The 25841-nt window shown below is 48.6% G+C and overlaps 1 protein-coding gene across 2 annotated transcripts in view; it reads right to left on the bottom strand.

Moving 5' to 3' along the window:
* The window catches only part of GNG12 (G protein subunit gamma 12), a 293645-nt gene that overhangs the window by 184114 nt on the left and 83690 nt on the right, over nucleotides 1-25841 (bottom strand). Inside the window, exon 1 of one of the 2 annotated variants that reach the window (XM_063939124.1) lies at nucleotides 17630-17781. The exons of the other annotated variant lie outside the window; for it this stretch is intronic. The gene's annotated coding sequence lies outside the window, so the exon portion shown is untranslated. Of the gene's footprint in view, nucleotides 1-17629; nucleotides 17782-25841 lie in introns of those variants that run through there. 2 annotated transcript variants of the gene reach the window in all.

Below are 25841 nucleotides of genomic sequence, written 5' to 3'. Positions count from 1 at the left end.
GAATCATCCCTAGGCACAGCAGACGTGTCGTCGGGATCAGCTGCGATTTTGGAATATTTAGAATCCACCCGTGCTGTTGTAGCAGTATCCGAGATAGTGCTACTCCGACCTCCAACTGTTCCCTGGACTATGCCCTTATCAGGAGATCGTCCAAGTAAGGGATAATTAAGACGCCTTTTCTTCGAAGAAGAATCATCATTTCGGCCATTACCTTGGTAAAGACCCGGGGTGCCGTGGACAATCCAAACGGCAGCGTCTGAAACTGATAGTGACAGTTCTGCACCACGAACCTGAGGTACCCTTAGTGAGAAGGGCAAATTTGGGACATAGAGGTAAGCATCCCTGATGTCCCGGGACACTATATAGTCCCCTTCTTCCTGGTTCGTTATCACTGCTCTGAGTGACTCCATCTTGATTTGAACCTTTGTAAGTGTTCAAAAAAATTTTTAAAATAAGTCTCACCTAGCCTTCTGGCTTCAGTACCACAATATAGTGTGGAATAATACCCCTTTTCTTGTAGTAGGAGGGGTAATTTAATTATCACCTGCTGAGAATACAGCTTGTGAATTTTTTCCCCTACTGCCTCCTTGTCGGAGGGAGACCTTGGTAAAGCAGACTTCAGGAGCCTGCGAAGGGGAAACGTCTCGACATTCCAATCTGTACCCCTGGGATACTACTTGTAGGATCCAGGGGTCCTGTACGGTCTCAGCGCCATGCTGAGAACTTGTCAGAAGCGGTGGAACGCTTCTGTTCCTGGGAATGGGCTGCCTGCTGCAGTCTTCTTCCCTTTCCTCTATCCCTGGGCAGATATGATCTTATAGGGACGAAAGGACTGAGGCTGAAAAGACGGTGTCTTTTTCTGCAGAGATGTGACTTAGGGTAAAAACGGCGGATTTTCCAGCAGTTGCCGTGGCCACCAGGTCCGATGGACCGACCCCAAATAACTCCTCTTCCTTTATACGGCAATACACCTTTGTGCCGTTTGGAATCTGCATCACCTGACCACTGTCGTGTCCATAACATCTTCTGGCAGATATGGACATCGCATTTACTCTTGATGCCAGAGTGCAAATATCCCTCTGTGCATCTCGCATATATAGAAATGCATCCTTTAAATGCTCTATAGTCAATAAAATACTGTCCCTGTCAAGGGTATCAATATTTTTAGTCAGGGAATCCGACCAAGCCACCCCAGCTCTGCACATCCAGGCTGAGGCGATCGCTGGTCGCAGTATAACACCAGTATGTGTGTATATACTTTTTATGATATTTTCCAGCCTCCTTTCAGCTGGTCCTTGAGGACGGCCCTATCTATAGACGGTACCGCCACTTGTTTTGATAAGCGTGTGAGCGCCTTATCCACCCTAAGGGGTGTTTCCCAACGCGCCCTAACTTCTGGCGGGAAAGGGTATACCGCCCATAATTTTTTATCGGGGGGAACCCACGCATCATCACACACTTTATTTAATTTATCTGATTCAGGAAAAACTACGGTAGTTTTTTCACATCCCACATAATACCCTCTTTTGTGGTACTTGTAGTATCAGAAATATGAAACACCTCCTTCATTGCCTTTAACGTGTGGCCCTAATAAGGAATACGTTTGTTTATTCACCGTCGACACTGGATTCAGTGTCCCTGTCTGTGTCTGTGTCGACCGACTAAAGTAAACGGGCGTTTTAAAACCCCTGACGGTGTTTTTTAGACGTCTGGACCGGTACTAATTGTTTGTCGGCCATCTCATGTCGTCAACCGACCTTGCAGCGTGTTGACATTATCACGTAATTCCCTAAATAAGCCATCCATTCCGGTGTCGACTCCCTAGAGAGTGACATCACCATTACAGGCAATTGCTCCGCCTCCTCACCAACATCGTCCTCATACATGTCGACACACACGTACCGACACACAGCACACACACAGGGAATGCTCTGATAGAGGACAGGACCCACTAGCCCTTTGGAGAGACAGAGGGAGAGTTTACCAGCACACACCAAAAACGCTATAATTATATAGGGACAACCTTATATAAGTGTTTTCCCTTATAGCATCTTTTTTATATATTTCTAAACGCCAATTTAGTGCCCCCCCTCTCTGTTTTAACCCTGTTTCTGTAGTGCAGTGCAGGGGAGAGCCTGGGAGCCTTCCCTCCAGTCTTTCTGTGAGGGAAAATGGCGCTGTGTGCTGAGGAGATAGGCCCCGCCCCTTTTTCGGCGGCCTCGTCTCCCGTTCTTAACTGATTCTGGCAGGGGTTAAATATCTCCATATAGCCTCCGGAGGCTATATGTGAGGTATTTTTAGCCAAAATAGGTATTCATTTGCCTCCCAGGGCGCCCCCCTCCCAGGGCCCTGCACCCTCAGTGACTGCCGTGTGAAGTGTGCTGAGAGGAAAATGGCGCACAGCTGCAGTGCTGTGCGCTACCTTTAGAAGACTGAGGAGTCTTCTGCCGCCGATTCTGGACCTCTTCTTACTTCAGCATCTGCAAGGGGGCCGGCGGCAAGGCTCCGGTGACCATCCAGGCTGTACCTGTGATCGTCCCTCTGGAGCTGATGTCCAGTAGCCAAGAAGCCAATCCATCCTGCACGCAGGCGAGTTCACTTCTTCTCCCCTAAGTCCCTCGTTGCAGTGATCCTGTTGCCAGCAGGACTCACTGTAAAATAAAAAACCTAAGCTAAACTTTTCTAAGCAGCTCTTTAGGAGAGCCACCTAGATTGCACCCTTCTCGGCCGGGCACAAAAATCTAACTGGCTTGGAGGAGGGTCATAGGGGGAGGAGCCAGTGCACACCACCTGATCGGAAAGCTTTACTTTTGTGCCCTGTCTCCTGCGGAGCCGCTATTCCCCATGGTCCTTTCAGGAACCCCAGCATCCACTAGGACGATAGAGAAAATATACAATATAGATACAATAAAGACGTTGCAGAACAGCAAATTACGGAGTTCTGAACAATCTAAATTCAGTTTTAAAGGATTTTTTCACTAAAAGGTTTATTCAGAGAATATTCCTAATATGTGTTTTACCATGAAATGGAAAATCTGGTCACCCAGTGCCCAGCTCTGCAGCGGCCAGGAAATCTGCGGAGCGCGGGCACAACGAGAGGGAATAGTCCATGTTAGTTGGCATTCCGACTGTCGGGACTTTGAGGGGTCGGGATGCAGGCGTCTGGATTGTACATCCCCTCAGACTGACCCTGGTGAAGATCAGGGTCAGGGACACGTGACTTTGTCCCGGGTAGTTTGCTTTCACACATACAGCTCACGTGCATAACCCGGCCTTTAGATGTATGTGTATGGGGGGGAATACAATGTATCAGTTGTGTGTAATACGGGCAGAGAGGTGGCAGCTGCTGTGAAACTAGAAGTCTCAGCATGCTGTGTAGTAGGAGCAGCACTGGAGGAGGGGGGGTTAGGTTTAGGCTGCAGGGGGGAGCTTCAGGATAGGCTGCGGGGTTTGGGGGTTAGGATTAGGCACTAAAGGGGGAGTGTTAGGCTGCGGGGAAAGGGGGGGGGGGGGGGTTAGGGTTAGTCACCACTGGGGGGGGGGGGGGGGGGTTAGGGGAAGAGGTGGGAACAAACTTACCTCGCCCTGTCGGCATTTCACAGATCGGGATGCCGTTGTCTATATTGTGAATGCTGCCATCCCGCCTGGAAGTCATTCATACTGTAACTATATAAAAGACTAGTAATAAAAGGACACAGTAGTTTCAAGTGTTACAACATCTGCAACGGGTCCAAGATGCCACCAAATAGGCAGGAAAATAAACTCGACAGATAAACACAAACACCCAAATACAGCAAAGTTCTATCCCAAAACCCATACAGAACACACAGATCCCATTAACAATATACAACAATGGCATTTCTTTAAGCTTTTACTTAAAAGGAGATTTAAAAAAAACCCACACGGATGTGACAAAAGCGGATGACACTTTATTACATCTGCGGGTGCACATAAATTGTCCGCATCGCAGTGAACACGCTGTCGCAGCCAACCAATGGAAACTATTTCTGGTAAGTCTGTTAAAACCATGGGACCAGTATATTTCCAGCAATACACAGTATAACCGACTCTCCATATAGACAGCACAGTATCACTTCAGCACTTTATACAGCGTCTGATGTACACTGACCAGTATAAAATCCCATTTATCACTTGTACGAGATGACGCAACGTCATTAGATATTGAACTTTTCGCCTCTGAGCGAGGATTCCTTGCACGGACAGTTAATGTTCCACTTGAGACCTTCCATGGCAGATGTGCAGGAAGGGCGTAAGTACATTCAGATACTGCTAAACTCAAATCCCAAAACAGGGGGCGCAGAAAGAGGCGGCGCTACCGAGCCGTAAAACATAAGCTCTTACTGACGTCTCTGGCTGCAGACCATATATAACAATCATCCTCACATACAGCATAGTGGCAACATGAAACTGTAAATCCCATTTATGTGGACTCTAATATATGGTCAGCATTCTGATAGTACAAGGGCAGTGCTGAATTCCTCATCCATCCAGTATTTACTGATGCTCACTGTTCCTCCAACTGTCATATAGACAATACTGGGTCCTGTCTGCCCCGGAGACCCTAACTAGGGAACGCTGACCCTCGGAATGGCAATCTGTAGTAATGGATTTAAGTTCTCTGTGAGCGCACAAACGATTTCCACTTCCCTTCCTGACAATCTGTGGCCAGCTTCACCCACATTAGCTCCACGGGAGAAACATTACTACTACATAATGAACCCATAGTCCCACTGCTTCGTGACATTGGGGATCATTCCGAGTGGATCGCTAGCTGAAAATGTTCGCTGCGCAGCAATGAAGCAAAAAAAAACGGCATGCATGCGTGTACGGCGCAATACGCACGCGCGGCGTACTTTCACAACGGCCGATGTAGTTTCACACAACGTCTAGCGAAGCTTTTCAGTCGCACTGCTGACCGCAGAGTGATTGACATGAACTGGGCGTTTCTGGGTGTCAACTGACCGTTTTCAGGGAGTGTTCGAAAAAAACACAGGCGTGCCAGGAAAAACGCAGACGTGGCTGGCCGAACGCAGGGCGCGTTTGTGACGTCAAATCCGGAACTGAACAGTCTGAAGTGATCGCGAGCGCTGAGTAGGTCTGAAGCTACTCTGAAACCGCACAAAATTATTTTGTAGCCGCTCTGCGATACAAGCGATCGCACTTCTGCTAAGCTAAAATACACTCCTAGTGGGCGGCGGCATAGCGTTTGCACGTCTGCTAAAAACTGCTACCGTTATTTGAGGGCTGCACCAATGCCCTATCTGTGTAGAGTGTGTATGTTCTCTCCCTGGAGATGCTTTAAACTTTCAAGAGAGCTAAATTGGAGAATTTGTCCATAGGAACCAATCACTTCTGTCATTTTTCTAGCACAGTCTGTGAAATGACAGCAGCGGATTGATTAACTTCCCTACTTTATCTCTCACAATGTTTTGCATCATGGTGCACGATGATGCAATCTTATGCCATATAAAACACGCCAAATCTAAACCTAAGAAAAAATAAGATTTTACTTACCGATAAATCTATTTCTCGTAGTCCGTAGTGGATGCTGGGGACTCCGTCAGGACCATGGGGATTAGCGGCTCCGCAGGAGACAGGGCACAAAAATAAAGCTTTAGGATCAGGTGGTGTGCACTGGCTCCTCCCCCTATGACCCTCCTCCAAGCCTCAGTTAGGATACTGTGCCCGGACGAGCGTACACAATAAGGAAGGATTTTGAATCCCGGGTAAGACTCATACCAGCCACACCAATCACACCGTACAACTTGTGATCTGAACCCAGTTAACAGTATGACAACGTAGGAGCCTCTGAACAGACGGCTCACAACAAGAACAACCCGATTTTTTTGTAACAATAACTATGTACAAGTATTGCAGACAATCCGCACTTGGGATGGGCGCCCAGCATCCACTACGGACTACGAGAAATAGATTTATCGGTAAGTAAAATCTTATTTTCTCTAACGTCCTAGTGGATGCTGGGGACTCCGTCAGGACAATGGGGATTATACCAAAGCTCCCAAACGGGCGGGAGAGTGCGGATGACTCTGCAGCACCGAATGAGAGAACTCCAGGTCCTCTTTAGCCAGGGTATCAAATTTGTAGAATTTTACAAAACATGTTCTCCCCCGACCACGTAGCTGCTCGGCAGAGTTGTAATGCCGAGACCCCTCGGGCAGCCGCCCAGGATGAGCCCACCTTCCTTGTGGAATGGGCCTTGACAGATTTAGGCTGTGGCAGGCCTGCCACAGAATGTGCAAGTTGAATTGTGCTACAAATCCAACGAGCAATCGTCTGCTTAGAAGCAGGAGCACCCAGCTTGTTGGGTGCATACAGTATAAACAGCGAGTCAGATTTTCTGACTCCAGCCGTCCTTGAAATATATATTTTCAATGCCCTGACAACGTCCAGCAACTTGGAATCCTCCAAATCGCTAGTAGCCGCAGGCACCACAATAGGCTGGTTCAGGTGAAACGCTGACACCACCTTAGGCAGAAAATGAGGACGCGTCCGCAGTTCTGCCCTGTCCGAATGGAAAATCAGATATGGGCTTTTATACGATAAAGCCGCCAATTCTGACACTCTCCTGGCTGAAGCCAGGGCCAGTAGCATGGTTACTTTCCATGTAAGATATTTCAAATCCGCCGATTTGAGTGGCTCAAACCAATGGGATTTGAGAAAATCCAAAACTACATTAAGGTCCCACGGTGCCACTGGGGGCACAACCGGGGGCTGTATATGTAGTACTCCTTTTACAAAAGTCTGGACTTCAGGAACCGAAGCCAATTCTTTCTGGAAGAAAATCAACAGGGCCGAAATTTGAACCTTAATGGACCCTAATTTGAGGCCCATAGACAATCCTGTTTGCAGGAAATGTAGGAATCGACCCAATTGAAATTCCTCCGTGGGGGCCTTCCTGGCCTCACACCACGCAACATATTTTCTCCAAATGCGGTGATAATGTTGTGCAGTCACCTCCTTCCTGGCTTTAACCAGTGTAGGAATGACCTCTTCTGGAATGCCTTTTTCCCTTAGAATTCGGCGTTCAACCGCCACGCCGTCAAACGCAGCCGCGGTAAGTCTTGGAATAGACACGGTCCCTGCTGAATCAGGTCCCGTCTTAGAGGTAGAGGCCACGGATTTTCCGTGAGCATCTCCTGAAGTTCCGGGTACCAAGTTCTTCTTGGCCAATCCGGAGCCACGAGTATCGTTCTTACTCCCCTTTGCCGTATAATTCTCAGTACTTTGGGTATGAGAGGCAGAGGAGGAAACACATACACTGACTGGAACACCCACGGTGTTACCAGAGCGTCCACAGCTATTGCCTGAGGGTCTCTTGACCTGGCGCAATACCTGTCCAGTTTTTTGTTGAGGCGAGACGCCATCATATCCACCTTTGGTTTTTCCCAACGGTTCACAATCATGTGGAAGACTTCTGGATGAAGTCCCCACTCTCCCGGGTGTAGATCGTGTCTGCTGAGGAAGTCTGCTTCCCAGTTGTCCACTCCCGGAATGAACACTGCTGACAGTGCTATCACATGATCTTCCGCCCAGCGAAGAATCCTTGCAGCTTCTGCCATTGCTCTCCCGCTTCTTGTGCCGCCCTGTCTGTTTACGTGGGCGACTGCCGTGATGTTGTCCGACTGGATCAACACCGGCTGACCCTGAAGCAGGGGTTTTGCCAGGCTTAGAGCATTGTAAATCGCTCTTAGCTCCAGTATATTTATGTGAAGAGACATCTCCAGGCTTGACCATACTCCCTGGAAGTTTCTTCCCTGTGTGACCGCTCCCCAGCCTCTCAGACTGGCATCCGTGGTCACCAGGACCCAGTCCCGTATGCCGAATCTGCGGCCTTCTAACAGATGAGCACTCTGCAACCACCACAGAAGAGACACCCTTGTCCGTGGCGATAAGGTTATCCGCTGATGCATCTGCAGATGCGATCCGGACCATTTGTCCAGCAGATCCCACAGAAAAGTTCGTGCGTGGAATCTGCCGAATGGAATTGCTTCGTAAGAAGCCACCATCTTTCCCAGGACTCTTGTGCATTGATGCACAGACACTTTTCCTGGTTTTAGGAGGTTCCTGACAAGTTCGGATAACTCCTTGGCTTTCTCCTCCGGAAGAAACACCTTTTTCTGAACCGTGTCCAGAATCATTCCCAGGAACAGCAGACGTGTTGTCGGGGTCAACTGAGATTTTGGAAAATTCAGAATCCACCCGTGTTGTTGCAGCACTACTTGGGTTAGTGCTACTCCGTCCTCCAGCTGTTCTCTGGACCTTGCCCTTATCAGGAGATCGTCCAAGTAAGGGATAATTAATATGCCTCTTCTTCGCAGAAGAATCATCATTATACCTTGGTAAAGACCCGAGGTGCCGTGGACAATCCAAACGGCAGCGTCTGAAACTGATAATGACAGTTTTGCACCACGAACCTGAGGTACCCTTGATGTGAAGGGCAAATTGGGACATGCAGGTAAGCATCTTTTATGTCCAGGGACACCATAAAGTCCCCTTCTTCCAGATTCGCTATCACTGCTCTGAGTGATTCCATCTTGAACTTGAATTTTTGTATGTACAGGTTCAAAGATTTCAGATTTAGAATAGGTCTTACCGAGCCGTCCGGCTTCGGTACCACAAATAGCGTGGAGTAATACCCCTTTTCCTGTTGTAGGAGGGGTACCTTGACTATCACCTGCTGAGAAAACAGCTTGTGAATGGCTTCCAATACCGTCGCCCTGTCTGAGGGAGACGTTGGCAAAGCAGACTTTAGGAACCGGCGAGGGGGAGACTTCTCGAATTCCAACCTGTAACCCTGAGATACTACCTGCAGGATCCAGGGGTCCACCTGTGAGCAAGCCCACTGCGCGCTGAAATTCTTGAGTCGACCCCCCACCGTTCCTGAGTCAGCTTGTAAAGCCCCAGCGTCATGCTGAGGGCTTTGCAGAACCCGCGGAGGGCTTCTGTTCCTGGGAAGGAGCTGCTTGCTGCCCTCTCTTACCCTTTCCTCTGCCTCGGGGCAGATATGACTGTCCTTTTGCCCGCTTCTTATAGGACCGAAAGGACTGCGGCTGAAAAGACGGTGTCTTTTTCTGTTGGGAGGGGGTCTGAGGTAAAAAGGTGGATTTCCCGGCAGTTGCCGTGGCCACCAAATCCGATAGACCGACGCCAAATAATTCCTCCCCTTTATACGGCAATACTTCCATATGCCGTTTGGAATCCGCATCACCTGACCACTGTTGTGTCCATAAACTTCTTCTGGCAGATATGGACATCGCACTTACTCTCGATGCCAGAGTGCAAATATCCCTCTGAGCATCTCGCATATAAAGAAAAGCATCCTTTAATTGCTCTAAAGTCTGTAAAATACTGTCCCTATCCAGGGTATCAATATTTTCAGTCAGGGAATCCGACCAGACCACCCCAGCACTGCACATCCAGGCTGAGGCGATGGCTGGTCGCAGTATAACACCAGTATGTGTGTATATACTTTTTAGGGTAGTTTCCAGCCTCCTATCAGCTGGATCCTTGAGGGCGGCCGTATCAGGAGACGGTAACGCCACTTGTTTTGATAAGCGTGTGAGCGCCTTATCCACCTTAGGGGGTGTTTCCCAGCGCGCCCTAACCTCTGGCGGGAAAGGGTATAATGCCAATAACTTTTTTGAAATTAGCACTTTTCTATCTGGGTTAACCCACGCTTCATCACATACATCATTCAATTCCTCTGATTCAGGAAAAACTACAGGTAGTTTTTTCACCCCCCACATAATACCCCTTTTTGTGGTACTTGTAGTATCAGAGATATGCAAAGCCTCCTTCATTGCCGTGATCATATAACGTGTGGCCCTACTGGAAAATACGTTTGTTTCTTCACCGTCGACACTAGATTCAGTGTCTGTGTCGACCGACTGAGGTAAAGGGCGTTTTACAGCCCCTGACGGTGTCTGAGACGCCTGGGCAGGTACTAACTGGTTTTCCGGCCGTCTCATGTCGTCAACTGATTTTTGTAATGTGCTGACATTATCACGTAATTCCATAAACAAAGCCATCCATTCCGGTGTCGACTCCCTGGGGGGTGACATCACCATTACCGGCAATTGCTCTGCCTCCACACCAACATCGTCCTCATACATGTCGACACACATGTACCGACACACAGCAGACACACAGGGAATGCTCTATTGAAGACAGGACCCCACTAGCCCTTTGGGGAGACAGAGGGAGAGTTTGCCAGCACACACCCAAGCGCTATAATATATATGGGAACAACCCTATATAAGTGTTGTATCCTTATAGCAGCTTAAATATAGTAATATCGCCAAAAAAAGTGCCCCCCCTCTCTGTTTTACCCTGTTTCTGTAGTGCAGTGCAGGGGAGAGTCCTGGGAGCCTTCCTCACAGCGGAGCTGAGCAGGAAAATGGCGCTGTGTGCTGAGGAGAATAAGCCCCGCCCCCTATTTCGGCGGGCTCTTCTCCGGAGTTTGTGAGATCTGGCAGGGGTTAAATACATCCATATAGCCTCAAGGGCTATATGTGATGTATTTTTTAGCCATAAAAAGGTATTATACATTGCTGCCCAGGGCGCCCCCCCAGCGCCCTGCACCCTCCGTGACCGCTGTGTGAAGTGTGCTGACAACAATGGCGCACAGCTGCAGTGCTGTGCGCTACCTCAGGAAGACTGAAAAGTCTTCTGCCGCCTGCTTCTGGACCTCTTCCATCTTCGGCATCTGCAAGGGGGGGTCGGCGGCGCGGCTCCGGGACCGGACTCCATGGCTGGGCCTGTGTTCGATCCCTCTGGAGCTAATGGTGTCCAGTAGCCTAAGAAGCCAATCCATCCTGCACGCAGGTGAGTTGACTTCTCTCCCCTAAGTCCCTCGATGCAGTGAGCCTGTTGCCAGCAGGACTCACTGAAAATAAAAAAACCTAAAAACTTTTTCTAAGCAGCTCTTTAGGAGAGCCACCTAGATTGCACCCTGCTCGGACGGGCACAAAAACCTAACTGAGGCTTGGAGGAGGGTCATAGGGGGAGGAGCCAGTGCACACCACCTGATCCTAAAGCTTTATTTTTGTGCCCTGTCTCCTGCGGAGCCGCTAATCCCCATGGTCCTGACGGAGTCCCCAGCATCCACTAGGACGTTAGAGAAAATTAATATAACAGTAAGGAAAGTGATACATTGGAACATTATACTGATGAGCTGACACTATTTCCTGACTGGTACCTGTCACAACTGTTTAACCCCCTCACCTGTGCTATGCTGTCTGCACACATACAGTTCTCATGGGGTTGTCCATTGAGGCACCTGTCATCGATGGGTTTTAGTCACCTCCAGAAAATCATCGATAGTTAACTAGATAGAAGTCCATAGCCAGCAAAGCATCGATGTCCACAACCACTGATGGTCAATGACTAACCACTAACCCAACTACAGTTGCACCAAACAAACTAGTATATGCCTCTAAATCTCATCCTAGTAGATTTGATAAATCAGGATGGAAAAAAATGACAGATGACCAATTCCGCTAGTGTGCAATTAGCAGGCAACTAAACGAATCACCACATGAATGGTCAGCTCTAGGAACAAAAGATAATTCCATCACATCGTAAATTCTTGATTCAATTATTTCTAAAATTAAAAAAACACAGTGCAAAAAGAAATCTTTTTAAAAATATACTATACGTCGTATTTTGAATCAGGTTTATTATTAATTACTATTGCCATTTGAGATCCACCGGTCATCTGCAGCTGTGAAAATCCGACGTGTAGTAAATCTGCTCAAGGTATCAAAAATTGACGTGGAATAAAAGATGAGCTTTCACAGAAATGTGGCAGTGTGCTGTATGCAACTTCTATCCATTTTCTGAATTCACAAACGTTCCTGCTTAACTATTTAAAAATTGCCCATCGCGGTATGGCTTGTACAACAAAGATATATTTTAAGGTTCACAATAACTAATATCTCAAAAGGATGAAAAACAATAAAAAAATTCTGCATACGTAACACATGTAAAAGGGGATGCAGTTGAAATACCAGCTGTCGGAATCTTGGCGTTCAGGAGACAGACGCCAAAATCCTGTCGGCTAGTGAAATACGGCCGGAAGCAATCCCGACCTCCGCAGGGTTTTCCCTCTCGGTTGATGGCTCCACGCCACCAACCGAGTGGGAATATAACATGTGGCGAGCGGGACCTGCTACCTTGCTGTCTGTATACTGACAACTGGCATCCAGTCTGCCGGTAAAACATACCAAATCTTTTAAAAGTTGTGGTCATTTACTTAAACTTTCATTTAAAGGGAGACAAATCCCCCCCCCCCTCCCCACCCACCCACACACACCACGATACGCGACAAATGCGGACAAAAAGAGGGCACATATAAAATACAGCAAACAGGGGCCAGGTTAAGGGCCCCAGGCTACGTGGACTGGATTAATTTTTAATTGGACATGTTGATTTGTGCGACCAATCTCTAAATATCGGTCAGACATGCCGATTCGTTCATTGCGATATTTTTGTAGTTGTAAGTCGGCTGCATCGGGCAGCCAACAGGGGAGGAACAGAGTCCTCCCCTGTGATAGAATCCAGATATCATGGCCATAGACAAGTATATATATCTCACAGTATATGCATACGATACCTGCTGGGTGTCAGGCAGTCAGATAGCGTGTCTGCCGGTCTAACCAACATGTTACCTGCCCGTATATGCCCAACGTTAGCTAGGAAGAAAATCCAAATAAATAAACGCGTCTGACAGATAAGCATTTGATTATAGCGATCTGTAATTGGTTTAATATGTGCAGCGTGGATTTAGAAGTCACATTAACAGCATATTAATCCCGCTTTGAATCCTGGAGAATTCACATGAATGATTCCGAAAACTGGATTAATTATGAAAAAGCAGCAGATGAGCTGGCGAGCAGACTTTAATTAATCTCAGCTGCAATTTAGGCGCACGTCGCAGGGCTGTAAAGTAACATCTACGCAGGTATACGGCATAAATCCTTCCACGGCTCGCAACGCATTCATGTAAAGCTTAAAAAATATTTGATGGAAAGGCGGAAAAAGAAAACCCCTTTATCTCAATGACATTTTACAGCTCTATGGAAACAAATTTCATGTTTACATTGGAAACAAGGACTTTCTAACAAGAATAGGTCAAAAGTGAAGCTTCACACTCAGTGACGCGGAGCTGCCTGGCGGTGGAATATTCAAGGTTAAATCCTCACTGCAGACGGGGCAAAGGAAGCAAATATCATTATAGGCAAACAGTAGACGGCTCTTACTATCTGTGCCGCTAGGAAGTTGGCACCCGGAACATTAGAGGTATCAGCATGAGTGACACGATACACTTATAACACAGATTAAAAGACTGGTGTCACTGACCACATAAATCACTCTGTAAAGCGCTCTGGCATATGTGTGCGCTATATAAATAACAATAACATATCATATGTGGCTCCTTTAGTCTCACTTGTGGTATACAATGGCGTAACACTGTACCCTGATCACAGACCAGCCTCCCATTCACAGCTGGATATGATGGCATCACACCGTACCCCGATCACAGACCAGCCTCTCATTCACAGCTGGATATGATGACATCACACCGTACCCTGATCACAGATCAGTCTCCCATTCACAGCTGGATATGATGACATCACACCGTACCCCGATCACAGACCAGTCTCCCATTCACAGCTGGACATGATGACATCACACCGTACCCTGATCACAGACCAGTCTCTCAATCACAGCTGCATATGACATCACACCGTACCCTGATCGCAGACCAGCCTCCCATTCACAGCTGGATACAACGACGTACCACTGTACCCTGATCACAGACCAGTATCCCATTCACAGCTGGACATGATGACACTACACGTACCCTGATCACAGACCAGTCTCCTAATCCCAGCTGGATATGATGACATAACACCGTACCCTGAACACAGATCAGCCCCCCATTCACAGCTGGACTTGACGACGTAACACTGTACCCTGTTCACAGACCAGCCACCCATTCACAGCTGGACATGATGACATCACACGTACCCTGATCACAGACCAGTATCCAATTCACAGCTGGACATGATGACGTAACACTGTACCCTGATCACAGACCAGTCTCCCATTCACAGCTGGATATGATGACATCACACCGTACCCCGATCACAGACCAGTCTCCCATTCACAGCTGGACATAATGACATCACACCGTACCCTGATCACAGACCAGTCTCTCAATCACAGCTGCATAGGACGACATCACACCGTACCCTGATCACAGACCAGCCTCCCATTCACAGCTGGACATGATGACATCACACCGTACCCTGATCACAGGCCAGTCTCCCATTCACAGCTGGATATGATGACATCACACGTACCTTGATCACAGACCAGTCTCCCATTCACAGCTGGACATGATGACATCACACCGTACCCTGATCACAGGCCAGTCTCCCATTCACAGCTGGACATGATGACATCACACCATACCCTGATCACAGACCAGTCTCCCATTCACAGCTGGATACGACGACGTAACACTGTACCCTGATCACAGACCAGTCTCCCATTCACAGCTGGACATGATGCCATCACACCATACCCTGATCACAGACCAGTCTCCCATTCACAGCTGGATACGACGACGTAACACTGTACCTTGATCACAGGCCAGCCTCCCGTTCACAGCTGGACATGATTATTCCCACAGAGTGCATGCTGCATAGACATACTGTACTCATAGGATCATGATAACACTCCAGTACATGCGGCACAGAGGACTTTCAGTTTGGGTGAGAGATCTGAACGTATTTAGTACAAAATCAGACCAAGACGGTGCAAGTATCAGCGTGTTATCTCAGCCTGCCAGCAGGAGGAAGTTTACCCTATGCTGCCCGTGTCGTGTTACCTATGGGGTGGATAGGAGAATCCTAGGTACGAGGAGATTTATCCATCACATAGCATAAGGACAGAGCCAGATATGCCCCAACCCATCCAGTGTACCCAGTGAATAAGTACAGATCTAGCCAGAGAGTGATCCGGCAGGATTAGATCTCTCATGCCAGGCTTCCTAGTAAATAAACCACCTTATGTGACATCTCCAATGCAATGTAAAAGGATCTACTGTTACATTCAAATAATAAAGGAACGTATACATCCCGGACAGACATGAGGGGGGGGGGGGGGGGAAGGATCATGCTCAGATCACTACATGGAATACAGAGTGGCAATGCATACAGAAGGGATCCACTGACACAAATGACACAGTGAGCAGTAGGTATTTAGATGGGATCCACTGACACAAATGACCCAGTGAGCAGAGGTATACAGGTGGGATCCACTGACACAAGTGACCGGCAGGTATACACGAGGGATCCACTGACACAAGTGACCGACAGGTATACACGAGGGATCCACTGACACAAGTGACCCAGTGAGCAGCAGGTATACAAATGGGATCTACTGACACAAATAACCCAGTAAACAGCAGGTACACAGGAGGGAACCAATGACACAAATAACCCAGTAAACAGCAGGTACACAGGAGGGATCTACTGACACAAGTGACGGGCAGGTATACAGGAGGATCCACTGACACAAGTGATCGGCAGATATACAGGAGGATCCACTGACACATGTGAGCGACAGGTACACAGGAGGGCTCTACTGACACATGTGAGCGACAGGTACACAGGAGGGCTCTACTGACACAAGCAACCCGGTGGGCGACAGGTACACAGGAGAGATCTACTAACACAAGCAACCCGGTGGGCGACAGGTACACAGGAGGGATCTACTGACACAAACAACCCAGTCGGCGACAGGTACACAGGAGGGATCTACTGACACAAGCAACCCTGTGGGCGACAGGTACACAGGAGGGATCTACTGACACAAGCAACCCAGTCGGCGACAGGTACACAGGAGGGACCTACTGACACAAGCGACCCAGTGGGCGACAGGTACACAGGAGGGACCTCCTGACACAAGCAACCCAGTGGGCGACAGGTAAACAGTAGGGATCTGACACAAGCAACCCAGTGGGCGACAGGTACACAGGAGGGATCTACTGACACAAGCAACCCAGTCGGCGACAGGTACACAGGAGGGACCTACTGACACAAGCGACCCAGTGGGCGACAGGTACACAGGAGGGACCTCCTGACACAAGCAACCCAGTGGGCGACAGGTACACAGGAGGGACCTGACACAAGCAACCCAGTGGGCGACAGGTACACAGGAGGGATCTACTGACACAAATGACCCAGTGAGCGACAGGTAAACAGGAGGGATCTACTGACACAAGCGACCCAGTGGGCGACAGATACACAGGAGGGACCTACTGACACAAGCAACCCAGTGGGCGACAGGTAAAGAGGAGGGATCTGACACAAGCAACCCAGTGGGCGACAGGTACACAGGAGGGATCTACTGACACAAATGACCCAGTGAGCGAAAGGTACACAGGAGGGATCTACTGACACCAATTACCCAGTGAGCAACGGGTACACAGGAGGGATCTCCTGACACAAGTGATCCAGTGAGTAACAGGTACACAGGAGGGATCTCCTGACACCAATGACCCAGTGAGTAACAGGTACGCAGGAGGGATCTCCTGACACAAGTGACAAGTACAGTATACAGGTGTGACCCACTGACACACGTGTGCCACAGACTGACAAGAACACAGGAGGGATCTACTGACACAAGCGACCCAGTGAGCAACAGGTACACAGGAGGGATCTCCTGACACAAGTGATCCAGAGAGTAACAGGTACACAGGAGGGATCTCCTGACACCAATGACCCAGTGAGTAACAGGTACGCAGGAGGGATCTCCTGACACAAGTGATCCAGTGAGTTACAGGTACACAGGAGGGATCTCCTGACACAAGTGACAAGTACAGTATACAGGTGTGACCCACTGACACACGTGTGCCAGACTGACAAGAACACAGGAGGGATCTACTGACACAAGCGACCCAGTGAGCAACAGGTACACAGGAGGGATCTCCTGACACAAGTGATCCAGAGAGTAACAGGTACACAGGAGGGATCTCCTGACACAAGTGATCCAGAGAGTAACAGGTACACAGGAGGGATCTCCTGACACAAGTGATCCAGAGAGTAACAGATACACAGGAGGGATCTCCTGACACAAGTGATCCAGAGAGTAACAGATACACAGGAGGGATCTCCTGACACAAGTGATCCAGAGAGTAACAGGTACACAGGAGGGATCTCCTGACACCAATGACCCAGTGAGTAACAGGTACGCAGGAGGGATCTCCTGACACAAGTGATCCAGTGAGTTACAGGTACACAGGAGGGATCTCCTGACACAAGTGACAAGTACAGTATACAGGTGTGACCCACTGACACACGTGAGCCACAGACTGACAAGAACACAGGAGGGATCTGCTGAGACAAGTGTCCCACTGCCAGGCACAGCTGAGGATCTGGTGACACGTGCACGGGATCCGGTGACACACACAAGCCAGTAACTCGCACACAGGATCCAGCCAGTGACACACTGGGGAGAGGGGGGAGCGGCGACCGCACAGGTGATACACCACAGCAGAGCTGCAGCATTGCCTTACCTCGGCCTGAGCTCCTGCCGGTGACTCCGAGCCGCCGCCGCCCGCTGCCCGCTGCCTGGCTCGGTGTCTCTCCGCTGACCTCTCACCCGGCCGCGCCTCGGTCTCACTCCGCGGTTGCTAAGGCAGTGAGTGCCCGGGAATGCTGGGTAGGATCGTGACGTCAGAAGGAGCCTCCCGAGACACGCCCACCCGATGCCGCCCATGGGAGGGGCGGGCAGGGAGCGGAGGTAAAAGGGCGGTTGGAGGAGAAGGTGGTGGTCACTGGTCAGCACAGTACACTGTGACTGTAGACTGACGGAGAAGGGGACTGTAGGGAGTGGAGTGAGGGAGACAGGAGAACATAGTCTGTCATACAGTCACACAGTACACCAGTGGTGAGACAGGACTGACATGAATGTGGAGCAGCTGTGCTGCACAAGTATAACACTATGTATGTGTGTGTGTATGTATATATACATATACACACACACGTATACACAGACATACACATATATACTGTGCTGCACACGTATAACACTATACATATAGCTATATATATATATATATATATATATATATATATATATTCTCTAACGTCCTAGTGGATGCTGGGGACTCCGTCAGGACCATGGGGAATAGCGGGCTCCGCAGGAGACAGGGCACATCTAAAAAGCTTTTTAGGTCACATGGTGTGTACTGGCTCCTCCCCCTATGACCCTCCTCCAAGCCTCAGTTAGGTTTTTGTGCCCGTCCGAGAAGGGTGCAAACTGGATGGCTCTCTTAAGGAGCTGTTTAGTAAAGTTTTTTTTTAGGTTTCTAATCAGTGATTCCTGCTGGCGACAGGATCACTGCAACGAGGGACTTAGGGGAGAGACTTGCAACTCACCTGCGTGCAGGAGGATTGAAGTTTTAGGCTACTGGACACTGAGCTCCAGAGGGAGTCGGAACACAGGTCAGCCTGGGGTTCGTCCCGGAGCCGCGCCGCCGATCCCCCTTACAGACGCTGAAGAAAGACGGCGGAACGGAGGTCCGGAAACAGGCGGCAGAAGACTTCACAGTCTTCAGAGAGGTAGCGCACAGCACTGCAGCTGTGCGCCATTGTTGCTACACGGGTCACTGACACGGTCACGGAGGGTGCAGGGCGCTGCTGGGGGCGCCCTGGGCAGCAATATAAATACCTATTTGGCAAATAAATACATCACATATAGCCATTAAGGCTATATGTATGTATTTAACCCAGGCCAGTTTTCCTAATAACCGGGAGAAAAGCCCGCCGTGAAAGGGGCGGAGCTTATTCTCCTCAGCACTCAGCGCCATTTTCCTGACCAGCTCCGCTGGTGAGGAAGGCTCCCACTCTCCCCTGCACTACAGAAACAGGGTTAAAGAGAAGGGGGGCATAAATTGGCGATATAATTATATATTAAGAGCCCATATATAGAAACAACACCTTCTAGGGTTGTTATATACATTATGGCGCTTTTGGTGTGTGCTGGCAAACTCTCCCTCTGTCTCCCCAAAGGGCTAGTGGGTCCTGTCCTCTATCAGAGCATTCCCTGTATGTGTGTGCTGTAGGTCGGTACGTGTGTGTCGACATGTATGAGGAAAATGTTGGTGAGGAGACGGAGAAAATTGCCTGTAATGGTGATGTCACTCTCTAGGGAGTCGACACCAGAATGGATGGCTTACTTATGGAATTACGTGATAATGTCAACACGCTGCAAGCCGGTTGACGACATGAGACAGCCGGCGGACAAATTAGTATCGGTCCAGGCGTCTCAGACACCGTCAGGGGCTTGTAAAAACGCCCATTTACCTCAGTCGGTCGACAGACACTGACACGGACACTGACCCCAGTGTCGACGGTGAAGAAACAAACGTATTTTTCCTTTAGGGCCACAAGTTACATGTTAAGGGCAATGAAGGAGGTGTTACGTATTTCTGATACCACAAGTACCACAAATAAGGGTATTTTGTAGGGTGGGAAAAAACTACTTGTAGTTTTGCCTAAATCAGATAAATTAAATGAAGTGTGTGATGATACGTGGGGTTCCTCCGACAGAAAGTTATGGGCGGTATACCCTTTTTCCCGCCAGTAGTAAGGGCGAGTTGGAAAACACACCTTAGGGTGGACAAGGCGCTCACACGCTTATAAAAAACATGGCGTTACCGTTTCCAGATACGGCCGCCCTCAAGGAGCCAGCTGATAGGAAGCTGGAAAATATCATAACAGTATATACACACATACTGGTGTTATACTACGACCAGCAATCGCCTCAGCCTGGATGTGCAGCGCTGAGGGGGCTTGGTCGGATTTCCTGACTGAAAATTTTGATACCCTTGACAGGGACAGGATTTTATTGTCTATAGAGCATTTTAAGGATGCATTTCTATATATGTGTGATGCGCAGAGGCATATTTGCATTCTGGCATCAAGAGTAAATGTGATGTACATATCTGCCAGACGAAGACACGACAGTGGTCAGGTGAGGCAGATTCCAGACGGCATATGGAAGTATTGCCGTATAAAGGGGCGGTCCATTGGACCTGGTGGCCATGGCAACAGCTGAAAAATCCACCTTTTGTTACCCCGAGTCACATATTGGCAGAAAAGGACACAGTCTTTTCAGTCTCAGTCCTTTCGTCCCCATACGGGCAGGCGGGCGAAGGCCAGTCATATCTGCCCAGGGGGAGAGGAAAGGGAAGAAGACTGCAGCAAGCAGCTCATTCCCAGGAACAGAAGCTCCTCACGGCTTCTGCCAAGTCCGCAGCATAACGCTGGGGCCGTACAAGCGGACTCAGGTGCGGTAGGGGGTCATCTCAAGAGTTTCAGCAACACTCGCAAGGGAACTCCGGGATCCTACATGTAATATCCCAGGTGTACATTGGAAATTCGAGACGTCTCCCCCTCACACAATTCACAGGCTGTATTCCCAGCAGGTGATAATCAAAGTACCCTTCTTACAACAAGGAAGGGGGTAGTATTCCACACTATATTGTGGTACTGAAGCCAACCGGCTCGGTGAGATCTGAAATATTTGAACACTTACATACAAGCGTTCAAATCAAGATGGAGTCACTCGGAGCAGTGATAGCGAACCAGGAAGAAGGGGACGATATGATGTCACTGGATATCAGGGACGTTTACCTACAGGTCCAAATTTGCCCTTCTCACCAAGGGTACTTCAGGTTCCTGGTACAGAACTGTCACTATCAGTTCAGACGCTGCCGTTTGGATGGTCCACGGCGCCCCGGGTCTTTACCAAGGTAATGGCCGGAATGATGATTTTTCTTAAAAGAAACATGGACGCTTTCCTGATAAGGGCAAGGTCCAGAGAACAGTTGGAGGTCGGAGTAGCACTATCTTAAGTAGTTCTACGACAGCACGAGTGGATTCTAAATATTCCAAAATCGCAGCTTTTTCCGACGACACGTCTACTGTTCCTAGGGAAGATTCTGGACACAGTCCAGAAAAACGTGTTTCTCCCAGTGGAGAAAACCAGGGAGTTATCCGAGCTAATCGGGATCCTCCTAAAACCAGGAAAAGTGTCAGTGCATCATTGCACAAGAGTCCTGGTAAAAATGGTGGCTTATTACGAAGCAATTCCATTCGGCAGATTTCCCGCAAGAACTCTTCAGTGGGATCTGCTGGACAAATGGTCCGGATCGCATCCTCAGATGCATCAGCGGATAACCCTATATCCAAGGAAAAGGGTGTCTCTCCTGTGGTGATTACAGAGTGCTCATCTTCTAGAGGGCCGCAGATTCGGCATTCAGGATTGGATGCCGGTGACCACGGAGGCCAGCCTGAGAGGCTGGGGAACAGTCACACAGGGAAAAAATTTCCAGGGAAGTGTGATTAAGTCTGGAGAATTCTCTCCGCATAAATAAGCTTAGAGCAAATTTATAATGCTCTAAACTTAGCTAGACCTCTGCTTCAAGGTCAGCCGGTATTGATCCAGTGGGATAACATCACGGCAGTCGCCCACGTAAACAGAAGGGCGGCACAAGAAGCAGGAGGGCAGTGAAAACTGCAAGGATTTTTCGCTAGGCGGAAAATCATGTGATAGCACTGTCAGCAGTGTTCTTTCCGGGAGTGGACGACTGGGAAGCAGACTTCCTCAGCAGGCATGACCTCCACCCGGGAGAGTGGAAACTTCATAGGGAAGTTTTTCAACATGATTGTGGACCGTTGGCAAAGACCAAAGGTGGACATGATGGCGTCCCGCCCGAACAAAAACGGGACAGGTATTCTGCCAGGTCATGAGACCTTCAGGCGATAGCTGTGGATGTTCTGGTAACACCGTGGGTGTACCAGTCTGTGTATGTGTTCCCTCCTCTGTTTCTCATAACCAGGGTATTGAGAATTATAAGACATAGAGGAGTATGAACTATACTAGTGGCTCCGGATTGGCCAAGAGGGACTTGGTACCCGGAACTTCAAGAAATGCTCACAGAGGACTAAGGGCCTGGGGAGCTAAGAAGGGACTTGATTCAGCAAGTACCATGTCTATTCCAAGACTTACCGCGGCTGCGTTTGACGGCATGGCGGTTGAATGCCGGATCCTGAGGGGAAAAGGCATTCCATAAGAGGTCATACCTACCCTGGTCAAAGCCAGGAAGGAGGTGACCGCACAACGTCATCACCACATGTGGTGAAAATATGTTGCGTGGGTGAGGCCAGGAAGGCTCCACGACGGAAATTCAACTAGGTCGATTTCTACACTTCCTGAAAACAGGAGTGTTTTGGACCTCAAATTGGGGTTCATTAACATTTAAATTTCGGCCCTGTAGATTTTCTTCCAGAAAGAATTGACTTCTGTTCCTGAAGTCCAGATTGTAAAGGATGTATTGCATATACAGCTTTTTTGTGCCCCTAGGGGCACCGTGAGATCTCAACATAGTGTTGGGATTTCTTAAAATCATATTGGTTTGAACCGCTCAAATCTGTGGATTTGAAATATCTCACATGGAAAGTGACCATGCTGTTGACAAATATCTCACATGGGAAGTGACCATGTTGTTAGCCCTGGCCTCGGCCAGGCGATTGTCAGAATGGGCGGCTTTGTCTTACAAAAGCCCATATTAAAATTTTCCATTTGAACAGGACAGAACTGGGACTCGTCTCCAGTTTCTTCATGAAGGGGTGTCAGCGTTTTCACCTGAAACAACCTCTTGTGGTGCCTGCGGCTACTAGGGACTTGGAGGACTCCAAGTTACTAGACGTGGTCAGGGCCCTAAAAATATATATATATATATATATATAGTTAGGACGGCTGGAGTCAGAAAGTCTGACTTGCTGTTTATACTGTCTACACCCAACAAGCTGGGTGCTCATGCTTCTAAGCAGTCTATTGCACGCTGGATTTGTAGTACAATTCAGCTTGCACATTCTGTGGCAGGCCTGCCACAGACGAAATATGTAGATGCCCATTCCACAAGGAAGGTGGGCTCATCCTGGGCGGCTGCCCGAGGAGTCTCGGCATTACAACTTTGCCGAGCAGCTACGTGGTCAGGGGAGAACACGTTTGTAAAATTTTACAAATTTTGATACTCTGGCTAAGGAGGACCTGGAGTTCTCTCATTCGGTGCTGCAGAGTCATCCGCACTCTCCCGCCCGTTTGGGAGCTTTGGTATAATCCCCATGGTCCTGACGGAGTCCCCAGCATCCACTAGGACGTTAGAGAAAATAAGAATTTACTTACCGATAATTCTATTTCTCGTAGTCCGTAGTGGATGCTGGGCGCCCATCCCAAGTGCGGATTGTCTGCAATGCTTGTACATAGTTATTGTTACAAAAATCGGGTTATTACTATTGTTGTGAGCCATCTTTTCGGAGGCTACTTCGTTTTGTTATCATACTGTTAACTGGGTTCAGATCACAAGTTGTACGGTGTGATTGGTGTGGCTGGTATGAGTCTTACCCGGGATTCAAGATCCTTCCTTATTGTGTACGCTCGTCCGGGCACAGTACCTAACTGAGGCTTGGAGGAGGGTCATAGGGGGAGGAGCCAGTACACACCATGTGACCTAAAAAGCTTTTTAGATGTGCCCTGTCTCCTGCGGAGCCCGCTATTCCCCATGGTCCTGACGGAGTCCCCAGCATCCACTACGGACTACGAGAAATAGAATTATCGGTAAGTAAATTCTTATTATATACTAGGTGATTCGTCGAGCCCTACGGGTGCTCTTCACACCGTCGCAAGGAGCTACGCCCCCTTAACCCTTGCACACCCTTCTGGCGTACAATATTTTTCTTACATGGAGTATTACCTCCAATCATAATTTTGTGAGTGGTTAAATATTGCACTTGCCACAGCGTGAACAGCGCACACAGGGTCAGATGAATCACATAGTAGGTGCTGTGGTTGGGGGAGTGGCGGGTGCGGGGGAGACGCGGATAGGGGAGGGACAGGTGGGGGGGGGTGCTGCAGGTGGGGGGAGGGGCGGGTGCGGTGGTGTCACGGGTGGGCGCGTGGGTACCACGGGTGGGGGAGGGGCTGGTGTGTGGGTGCTGCAGGTGGGGGTGAAGGGCGCGTGCGATGGATGCAGCGGGTGTGCGGGTACCGTTGAAGGGGGAGGGTCACGGAGGTACTGTGAGTGGGGGAGGGGCGGGTAATGCTTCTCCTCCTGGAAGCAGCCATAATACGTAGGGAGGCGGCATTTAAACTGACTTCAATACATTAATAATCCATACTGTGATTACAGCAAATGTGTTAACATTTCTGAATTTTATTCCTTCTTCAGAGAACCTGAAGGAATAAAGTTCTGAAACGTTAGAACACATTTGCTGTAATCACAGTATGGATTAGCAATGTATTGAAGTCCGTTCTGCATATTACTATTACATATATATATAGCAGAGTGCCCATTTACAAACACACATATATATATATACACAAATGGGGGGGGGGGGGGGTTTAGCGACCACTGGTGTCTAAAAATGATAAAAGACTCACACTATAGGTGAATAAGTACAATATAAAATACAGTTTATTCACGTACAAATTTAACAAATCTTTTTCTAAAAAATGAGATAAAATGTATACACACATATATAATACCAGTTAAAATGTATAAATAATAAAAATTTCCTTAACTTGGTATGCAGTCACTGCCAGGTTGACCAACGCGTTTTGTCATTCAGACTTCATCAAAAAAGATTTGTTAAATTTGTACGTGAATAAACTGTATTTTATATTTTACTTATTCACCTATAGTGTGAGTCTTTTATCATTTTTAGACACCAGTGGTCGCTAACCCCCCCCCCCCCATTTGTGTATTTAATTTTATGCTCCAGGGAACCGCCATCCCTGTCTGGGGGTAAGCAGACGCCCTTTTAAACTTCTAGGGAGTCAGATTCATTTGTATGGTACATTTCACATTCAGGATATATTAACGTTGATGAACACAAGTGGCGCAATAATTCCTTTCTAAATATATATATATATATATATATATATACGTAGATCAGAGGTTCCCAAACTGTGTGCCGTGGCTCCCTGGGGTGCCTCGGGACACTTGCAGGGGTGCCCTGGGTTGGTGGTCCAGGACCAATTCAAATTATTCATGGTCAATATAATAGGCAAAACCAGTGCTGGTGGCTGCCAGTCATAAAATATGTGGCCAAACAGAAGCAAATCTTGTCCCTTACCACACAACTGACCCTAAGGATGACATATAAATGCAATGTACTTAATGTAATATTTCTTTCTAAATTTCTCAATAAGAAATTTTGGGCCTAGGGGTGCCGTGAAAAAAATTCTGATATTCTAGGGTACCGTGATTCAAAAACGTTTGGAAACCACTGACGTAGATGCTTCTAAACGGGGCGGAATGAGTCTCCAGACACAGTACACAACTGCGTCTCAGTACACTGTACACAGTACCCACACTGGCAACGCAGCCTTAAAACGGTTTCTTTCCATTTTAAGCACCAGATTCCTCAGCCAGTATAAAAAAGTGGAAAAACCGTGCCCCATTGAAGGGGCGGGGCTTCACTATGAGAGGATCCAGCAGCTCACCAGCGCCATTTTCCCTCTGTAGTGGACACAGACAGTGACAGCACAGGGATGCGCAGCTTCTCCGGTGTGACTCCAGTTTACCTCAGCGGTACCAGGGGGTCATAGCAGGGGGGGAGCGACTATTAGTGTACTAAGGGGGTCATTCCGAGTTGTTCGCTCGCTAGCAGATTTTAGCAGCATTGCACACGCTAGGTCGCCGCCCTCTGGGAGTG

The sequence above is a fragment of the Pseudophryne corroboree genome, chromosome 9 (genome assembly GCF_028390025.1).
Source record: "Pseudophryne corroboree isolate aPseCor3 chromosome 9, aPseCor3.hap2, whole genome shotgun sequence".
In the NCBI taxonomy this organism is placed as follows: domain Eukaryota; kingdom Metazoa; phylum Chordata; class Amphibia; order Anura; family Myobatrachidae; genus Pseudophryne; species Pseudophryne corroboree.
This window is presented reverse-complemented; position numbering and strand designations above follow the sequence as displayed.